The following is an 8,180-nucleotide window of genomic DNA, read 5'->3' on the forward strand; positions in this document are numbered from 1 at the left end:
TCGGAAATTTTCAAGATAAAAATAGCAAAATTCCCACACTTGTATGGGAAAATTTATTCCTAAACACTCGTAGGCATTTTGCCACAAAAGTGTGGGATTTTTCACATACGTATCGGTTTTTCCCTATACACTATTTCGTGTATAGGAAAAATCCTACACATGTGTAGGAAATTTCACGTCCCACACGCGTATGGGATTTTTCCCACACATTTGTATGGCAAAAATCCGAACTTTTTTTACAGTGTAGATGAATATTGTTGAATACACTTAATATTGGTGAATACATTTGAATACGCTGTTGTTGACGCGCATCTCTCTGGACAATAATTTGCATTGTTTCTCAACTTGTCAACACTTTGTGATTCCTGTGGTAAGTTATTGCTTTGCTTTAAGTTTGTTGAAAAATATTTCTTGTTAATGGATTTGAGTTAACGCATCTTATTTATTCCTTGACAGGTTTATTGTTATTTAGCTTTTGGTTTGACTACCGTTTGGGTGTAAGGCAAGGCAAAGATTTGCACTCATCAAGAGACTACAGAGAGGGGACAGGAAGCTCTCTGCCCCGCCGCTGCCGCCTTGCCGCACGTTGCGACATCTAGCCGCCTCAATATTTATCGCATAGACCCCGCATTGCTCTAGAATTGTAGGGGAGGGTCTACCGATGGCCGTGGTACCAAAAGTTGCGTCAAAAGTCTAGCCAGATTTGAACGGCGAGCGCTGGAGTCCGCAGAGCGCCTCGGGAGCCAGGCGCCGCACCGATCAGCCAACGCCTTCTAGCACGACAGATGGCGTTCCGCTACGCCACGCCACCTCAGCGCGAGTCTAGACTTGTGTAGACCAGAGCTATACAAAGTACTAATACGCAGGTTAGTTCTTAGACACAGAGAGTTCATCTCAGAACATGATTATAAAGTGCGGAAATGCGCGCTGAGGTGGCGTGGCGTAGCAGAACGCCGTCTGTCGTGCTAGAAGGCGTTGGCTGATCGGCGCGGCGCCTGGCTCCCGGGGCGCTCTGCGGACTCCAGCGCTCGCCGTTCAAATCTGGCTAGACTTTTGACGCAACTTTTGGTACCACGGCCTTCGGTAGACCCTCCCCTACAATTCTAGACCAATGCGGGGTCTATGCGATAAATATTGAGGCGGCTAGATGTCGCAACGTGCGGCAAGGCGGCATGGCGGGGCAAAGAGCTTCCTGCCCCCTCTCTGTAGTCTCTTGCACTCATTCATCAACCTTTTTAGCCCGCCCTTCTGCTTTTAAAAAAGAATTAAAGCGGGCTTATGCAACCGCTCTCGTGTCCGTCCGTCCGTCCGTCCGTCCGTCCGTCGTCCGTGTAAGAGGAAGGAGATGAGCTAGAGGTCTACAAATTTCAGGGTATCTTAGGGGTCACTCCTAGACAACGAAACGCCTGGTGCAAATCCTGGCAACCACCCCTAAGGGGGTGAAAGATGGTAACAAAGAAATAGGGGTTTGTCTAAAAAGTAGGAAAAAAATATTTTTTTTATGGTCTCCTAAGGGGTAACTCGTAAAAGTAGAGCCCTTTGGGCGAAAATTTTGTCCGTTCGACTCTCTCTTGCACCGTTTGGGTGCTAGAGTGCTTTTTTCGACCGAAATACGGAGAAAATGACTACGTTGCACATAAAGACGTACTAGGAGGCTTCCAATCGTAAAATGAAAGAGGAAGTACCCCCCCACAGTGGTCGGAAACCGGGGAAATGCTGCTAGAAAGGACATTTCTCATTATATAGTCGGAGGTTTTTCTATGAGCGCAATGTCTTCTTTAAAGTCTAAAGAATCGGATTGTCAACAACATATGGCTCAAATATCAGGGAGTTACGTGTAAATCTGATTTAAAATGACCCTCTGGTGAAGCGGGTCCCTGGGGCCCACTTCCTAAATACTCGCTGAAATATTGTTTTATGTTTACATAGTTAAAGGACACTATTTGAAATTCACAAATAATATATTATATTGCTATTCACTATCGTTTGAAGTACTGAATTACCGATCTTCAGTTCAAAAACTGTAATTAAAGTGGTGCGCTGATGCACCTCTTTTTACGGGTTTTCACGTAATGTTATCGTATAGATCGGTAGCGTTACGCAGTAAGAATAAAGTACCATATGAAAGAAGGAACCTTTCTCTAACTGTAACCAAATTTACAAGCTCCCGTTTGCTCCCGAACGCAGACAAGAATTAAAAACGTAAGGGTCTGAAACGCCGTCTGGAGGCCGACTAACCTCACTTTCTCGGCACGGTGCGGTGCAACGTGCGCTATGATTGGCTGCTCGTTTAGAACATGTTTTCTGATTGGTGGTAGAGAATCAGACAAAGAGCGCGGGATTATAAAAGTCGGCTTTAGCTACAATTTTTCAATATTTTGTTTTGAAACAATTTTTAGGGAGAAAATTGATAATTACTATACTAGGAATAAAGGAAAACGATTGTGTACTGGAGGAAAACACTCAAAATAATTGATAGCAGTTTTTTGGTGTTTCCGACCACTGTGCCCCCCAAAACAACACATTCTGAATCAGGAACTACCCTCGGATTTGCCGTATCTTTCACTGTTTCGGCCCTAGAGGTGGATATATTGAAAACAATGGCAAAAAGTCAAGTTTTAGGACTGTTTGACAAACGATACAATGTAAAAACTGCGCTCGTTCTCTTTTTGTATTTTTCTGAAGCAAAGCAGAAGGGTGGGGTGTAGTCACGGTGTTGCCCCGTTACAGTCTTTTGTCATGTGAAAGGAGCAAATCTCTAGGGCCGCAGGCCCCCCACCGGAAATTAGTTTACCCAAATATGCAAAGTGATTTACCGGTCACATTATTTATTTGGTTATGATCTTCAGTAAATCGCGGGACTGAAATGGTCGGGCCGCAGGCCCGACCATCGCTGCCGGCAGGCCAAGCAGGCCCGGCCCCTGCCGAACGGAGTTGCCGGCGCAGCGAAGTGGAGCCGGCAACTGCGTTTGGCGGAAGGGCGGGCCTGCTTGTTTAATATTCATCTCCAAGTTGTCGTAGATGCGTTCTATACTTAATAGTATTCTCAACTATAAGTACTCGACAATGCGCTCCCTCCACACTTATAGATATAGATGCCACAGCTTCTCATCAGTTTGGCTCACCCATATGGTAACGGCCACTGCCGCTCGGGCCATATGCTTGACCGTCTCAGTGCGCTGTAACAAAATAACACACTGTAAAACCTGCTAACTCAAAATGACACGCCGCCGTGTGCGATCGAACTTACCAAGTCAAGTGCCTTGTCGCTTGAGGCGGGGGAAACTGGTGGTGCGAGTGGACCAGGGGTGGTGGGCCGAGGGGTGCTGGCGGCCTCCGGCGCTTCCCATGATTCACGGCTCTGAAAACGCGTTCGTAAAAGAACTATTACTTTCGTGTCATGGCGTTTGTCTACCCCACCCCACCCCTCATGCCCCTTCGACACAGTGCGATGGACCGCGTTGCCAGCATTGCACAAGCAAAGCTGCCACTCCCCTTCCCCCCTCCCTTGCGCTTCGCTCTGCATCTATTTGTAGACCCCGCGCTCATCACAGCGCGGCGTGGCGTAGCGCAGCAGCGGCCTTCTCCAGATTATCCTCCCCCCCTCCCCTGCGCAAGCGTTCCCGTCGTCCCGCCCCTCGATAGAGCGCTCACTCGCTGTGACACACCGCGTTGCCAGCAATGCACAGCAAAGCTGCCACCCTCCCAAACCACGACAAGTTTAAACATGCGAAGGCTTCAAAGATTCTCGTCAAAAGAAAGCCCATCACAAGCCCAGTGGGCCCCTGCCCTCCCCTCCCCTTCACGCAGCGCGGCCGAGCCGACTCCAGGAAAGCTAAAAATACGCCGTTGTCGTGGCGTGGCGTGGCGCGGCACGGCACGGCGCGGCGCAGGGCGGCACAACGCGTCGCTTCTAGTGTATTCCCCGACAGGTTAAAACAAGTGAAGATTCGAGAAGATATTCGTTGAACAAGCCAACACCAAGCGTGCCCCCCTCCCCTCCCCTCCCCTCGCGCACCGTCTCGATTCCTAGAAAGCTAAAAATAAGCCGTTGGCGTAGCGTAGCGATAGGCAACATGCACAAGAGTTTCACACACACACACAGGTGAGAAAGCCATTTCCTACACACACTGGTGAAAAAACGTTTTCACACTGATGAGGACTCACCAGGACCCACATGGGTCATAAAACACGAGCCATTGGGGCTGTTGCGAAGTCGTAAAGGCCACGTACGGGCACTAAAAAATCGACATCCTTACTTCAATCTTTTTACCATGTGCGATTAAAACGCACTTAACATTAAGATTGGAGGAAGGGTGTCACAAAGATTCACGTTTTAAAAACCGTTATCAATCGGATTGCGCAACACTTTCGAAGGACAAGTACTTACGTATTCCCAGAGCACCTCAATTTCATTGGACGAATCAAGGATGTCAATAGTATCGCCTGATACATTCACAACATCAATCTCTTCCACATTAGTATCGCCTGATACAACATCAAGCTCTTCGTCACTGCTTAATTCAACGATCTCAGGCTCCATCTTGAATAAAACTTCACTTTGATACCCACGCAATGATCCGCTCGGCAGAGAGACTCACAAACGACTGAGCGGTCCGCGGGCGCTACGCGCTGCCGTCGAGCGCGGGGAGCGGTGGCGGGGCGGTGGCGGGGCGAGCGCCGTGGTGGGGGTAGAGTCTCGCGGCGGGAAAGGACTCGTCGTCTGGCGCGCTACAGCGTTGCCATGTCAATTGCCGCTTCGCTCGCGGCTCTCCACAAACGTTCTCATACTCACGCGCGCGCGGAAATTCAAAATGTCAGGAGAGGGATTCGAACCCCCGTCCCCCAACAGATAGGACCTGCACTTGAGGCAGGCGCCTTAACCACTCGGCCATCCTGACATCTTGCTAATGTGTGTGTCGCATCACGGTTTTGTGTGACGCTTAGGTTATGTCACCACCCTTGACTTACGTGTCGTGACGTGTCACGCTTAGGTTACGTTACCACCCTTTACTAACGTGTCGTGACGTGTCAGTGATCCTCGTTAGGTTGTATTACCACCCTTGACTTATGCCCTTCCATCGATCCTCGATATTTCAGAGAGGACCACTGATACAACACTTGCAACATCAACATGATCAGAAAATAGTTCCTTCGAATACATTTCAAGAAGTCAGAAAAAGAATTTCAATTGTGGAAAGATGGCGAAGAGGTGAAATCTTTTTCATATTTTCCCTAAAACTCTGGTCAGAAGGGTAAAAAAGTTTATCTATACTGCCAGCATGATGGGTCTGCTAAAGCCCACAGGAGGCAATCAGAGCCTGATAGAAAGACATCTAGGAAGAGGCGTACTGGTCAAATTAAGGCTGGTAATATTTGCATTGAACGGATGATTGTAACCCATTTAGATTCTGGCTCTTTAAAAGTAAAGTACTTTGCCACACACAGCCATCCTCTTAGCCGACACGATTTTGCCCATCACCCACCTACGACAGAAAAAAAAATAAAAAAATCAATAGCAAAATTGCTTTAGGTGTTCCTGCCTTAAAAATTTGGGAAACTGCAATCAACTGATTACAGCAGAGAGAACAGGGCCCATGAAAAATCTCGAAAAATCTAATTCGGCTCAAAGAACTGTTGTTATCACTTTATCTTAAATTAAACAAAGAATTGCCAAGCAAAGGCAAATGCTACGTTACCACAAAGATGATGCACAATCCACTGTATATCTCATTCATGCATTGCTAGAAGAACCGTACAACCCAGTAGTATTGTTTAAACCTCTGGGTAAGGATATTGAAATTGGTCCTCCAAACCTTCACTGTTTACATTCTGAGAAGGAAGAACTTTTCATGGCCGGAATCCAAACAGCATCACAGAGAGAACTAATGGTGGAAGGAGCAAAGCATATTCTGATTGTTGATGACACACACAATGTGACTCAGTAGGACAACTACAAATTACTTACAGTTCACACATTGAATGTTAACAGAAGAGGAGCTGCTGTTGCACATTTCATTTCTAATAGTATGAAAGGTGAAGTTTTCAGGTATTTTGTGGAAGCATTGGGAGTGCGATGTGATGATTATGGTACTCCTCTCGTCATTAACTGTCTGATAACCGATGACGATGTTGCCTTGCATAATGGTTTTGAGCTGGGAATGAATGCTAAAATTGTGCATATTCTTTGTCTGTGGCATATAGACAGAACATTTCAGGACAACATCAGAGACAAAGTTGTGAAAAGTGAAAGAGAGTTTCTTTATGTTGATTTGAAAGTTCTAATCCTCTGAAAAAATAAGGATGAATTTTCTAAGCTTACTTCTGCGTTCTTTGAAGAAGTATGCCTCTTCTGCTAAAGATTTTGTGACTTATATTAACAAGTATTACTTCACCAGAAAGGAAAAGTGGACTATGGCGTATCGCACTGACCCGAATCATTTAAATATTAACACGATCTCGATTGCTGAGTCATTCCATAACCGACTGAAGAAGAAGAGATTCCCAAACAAGAGAATGGATGATCATATAAACCAGTTGCTTGACATGGAAAAGATGGATTACATTAGAAGAGAAAGAGAATTTATTTTGGGATACAGTGTCAGTCCTCAAGAAAATGTTGTAAGGCACACAAGAGGTATGTTGATTGAAGACAGCAATATTACTGAAAGAAATGTTACCATGTGGTTGTTCAGGTCATCCTCAAAGGAAGATAATTATTATCACATTCACCGTACAGCAGAGTTTTGTAGACTAGATAACTGTTTTGACAAATGTATCAACCCTTCCTGTCAGGGGTTGTGTTCACATCTATATTTCTGCATCTATATTTAGTCCCACTTTGTAAGCACATTCACAAACTCAACTCTTTTCTCATGAGAGGCCAGGTGTTGCCCTCTTATAATTGGAATGCTGACACCTCTGTCACGCTGGAAACAGCCCCTGAGCTGGTAGTTTGTGATGAAGGCGCAAGTCCTGATGCTGCTGCAGCCCAACTACAAAAACAGCTAGATCGCAAATATTTAGGCCTGGAAAGCGAAGTGATGAAATTCACCCAAAAAATAGATAATAAAAGCATTCCTTCTGTCCTTTTAGACATGTGTCTTGAGACTATTTCCAGTTTGAATCGAAATTGTGATGCTTTTTGCAATCAAAATGCAGGAGCTTGATATGCAGCCAGTTACAGATCTCTGCAGTGAGCTGATGCGTTTGTACAAATTAGAACATGGTGAATACACAACTAAACAATTTAACAAATTAACAAACACTTTGAAGCGTGTGACAAACGAGGATCAGGTGGCTAAGACATTGGCCTACCTAGCAGTAGCCATAACGTCCAAAGCTGGCAAGAAGAAAAAGGGTGACATAAGGTGTACCCCTAGGTCTGTAGCGAGTAGGAGAAAAGGCGAACCAAGAGGCTCAAAGCGTGTCGCTGCTGGTTGCCCCAAAAAAGCAGACCGCCAACCAAGAGGCTCAAAGGCTGGTTGCCCAAAAAAAGCAGACCGCCAACCAAGAGGCTCAAAGCGTGTTGCTGCTGGTGCCCCCAAAAGACAAACCCGCCCAAAAAAGAGAAAAGACAGCACTGCCTCTCTTAAAACATCAAAGTCAGTGTTACAACTGCCAAGTGTCACTAGACTGTCTCCTTTATTGTTTGAAATGTTTTAAAAATAGACTGTCTCCTTTATTTTAAATGTTTTAAAAATAGACTGTCTCCTTTATTTTAAATGTTTTTAAAATAGATGGAAATTTCATGAAATTTGCTCGTGTTGTGACTAAATTGTCTCCTTTGTTTGAACTGTAGACTGTCTCCTTATTTGTTTTAAATGTTTTTACCTTTGTTTTAAATGCTTTTAAAATAGATGGAGCTTTTGTGAAATTTGCTTGTGTCGTTTTCTTTTTACTCCAATAACAAAAGTCTTGTGATATATGAGGTGTGAAACAATTTGGTACAGCGTTTTCTTATTGTTCAAACGCTTTAGATGTTTGAATTTGCAAGCAGCGCGCGCCGTGGAACCACCTTTTCACGTTACGTGCCGGCCGACCAATGAGAACGCAGGATCGGCGTGGTACGGGAGGGGGGTGCTGTAACCAGTTAGGGAAACAAAATACGCCGCCTGCCCCCTCCCTATTTCATCTCGACAATTCAACCAGACCCCAAGGAAAAGTGTCCGTAATTCAAT

At 45.4% G+C, this 8,180-nt stretch overlaps 1 long non-coding RNA gene and 1 other non-coding gene across 2 annotated transcripts in view; both read right to left on the minus strand.

Moving 5' to 3' along the window:
- The window catches only part of LOC127749026 (uncharacterized), a 13,256-nt gene that overhangs the window by 4,699 nt on the left and 377 nt on the right, over positions 1–8,180 (minus strand). The window lies entirely within an intron of this gene.
- Trnal-caa (transfer RNA leucine (anticodon CAA)) lies at positions 4,816–4,901 on the minus strand. The gene has a single exon. It is a non-coding gene; the product is annotated as a tRNA-Leu (tRNA).

This window comes from Frankliniella occidentalis, unplaced genomic scaffold (assembly GCF_000697945.3).
Source record: "Frankliniella occidentalis isolate FOCC.00 unplaced genomic scaffold, Focc_3.1 Scaffold27, whole genome shotgun sequence".
Taxonomy (NCBI): Eukaryota; Metazoa; Arthropoda; class Insecta; order Thysanoptera; family Thripidae; genus Frankliniella; species Frankliniella occidentalis.